The sequence below is a fragment of the Triticum dicoccoides genome, chromosome 7B, assembly GCF_002162155.2.
Source record: "Triticum dicoccoides isolate Atlit2015 ecotype Zavitan chromosome 7B, WEW_v2.0, whole genome shotgun sequence".
NCBI lineage: Eukaryota > Viridiplantae > Streptophyta > Magnoliopsida > Poales > Poaceae > Triticum > Triticum dicoccoides.
Genome location: NC_041393.1, coordinates 25,252,400 through 25,253,895, shown reverse-complemented (window position 1 = coordinate 25,253,895; position 1,496 = coordinate 25,252,400).

Here is a 1,496-nt window from a genome sequence, read left to right as displayed (position 1 = left end):
CGCGCGGGGCGGCCGAGTGGTGAAGACGCGCACAACCGAGTGGCGACGCGCGGGGCGGCCGAGTGGTGAAGACGCGCACAACCGAGTGGCGACGCGCGGGGCGGCCGAGTGAAGGACTAAGTGTCCAGCTGAGTGGCAAAAATGGTCCTTGAAGGAGTTAGCCAGATGCTTTTGAAGCTGATGTAGCGACAAGGTCGGTGTAGTGTGGCTGTGGCGCAACAAGACCGGTGCGACAACTGAATTTGAGTAGGAACGAAGATGGCACGCAGAGTGTCTGGGTGATTATGAAATTTGTCAAAGTGACGGATCAAATGTACTTGTTGAAGTGAAGGGTCTGATTGGTGATGAAGTACTCGACCACTTAGGAGAGTGTCATTCCAAATGAGATGCAGCCCCCGAGTGCGGCGTAGCCCCCGAGCATACTACAGGCTTCGACAACGGACATGTCGGAATATGAGAAATATAGTTTTGAATGGATGATTTGTAATTCATCGAGTCGGATTTGGGTAAAGATGAGGAGAAGCTTCCGAGTGATGCTCGGAAGAAGCAAACTCGCAAAAGAGTGAAGTGTGAAGTTTAATTATGAAAGGGATTTATCTGCCTCATGCCCAACGAGGTCTATATCATTGATACGATGAAGAGAATTCCATAGAGGGGTTGGCCGGACGTGTTTGAAATCAACAGGGCGACAAAGTCAGTGTTGTGGTGCGCTAGGACCAGTATGGAGACCGAGTCCGAGCAGCGATGAAGTTGGCGCGTAGGGCCGTCGAGTGATCGCGGTAACTTGTGTAAAAAATGGCACAAGTCAACACAATAATTTCTTGAGGAAATTTGATGTGTGCTGAAATGATTTGTGTGAATAACACCCATAGACACCCGCTGGGAGTGCAAGGGGCTTGCTGGTTGACCAGTAAAAGTTTAAAAGAGCGAAGGATTCGTTCGCACTTGTCGAAGCGAGAAATCCTACTGAACTTGTTGGAATACTGGCTAAAATAAAACGGAAGTGTAGTGTTTTGACTGAGTTGCAGCCCCGGAGGACCGATGCAAACTCGAAATGAAGAACGACACATGGTGTTCGTGAATGATATATGCGGAAAAAAGGAAGTTGGACTTCGGAGTCACATAACCAGTACTAAGCAAGTATGTGAAAATAAGCAGTCGAGCGTAGAGGTACACTCGGTGGTGTGGCCTCCGAGTGAACCTGATGTGTGAATTATGGAATACTCGGGAAGACGAAAATAACAGAACGTAAAATGACTTAGCTGTCTGAAGGCGCGCAGGGCGGTCGAGTGGTGATGAGGTGACCAACCGATTGACGACGCGCGGGGCGGCCGAGTGATGATGAGGTGATCAACCGATGGCGACGCGCGGGGCGGCCGAGTGGTTATGAGGTGACCAACCGAGTGGCGACGCGCGGGGCGGCCGAGTGGTGATGAGGTGACCAACCGAGTGGCGACGCGCGGAGCGGCCGAGTGGTGATGAGGTGACCAACCGAG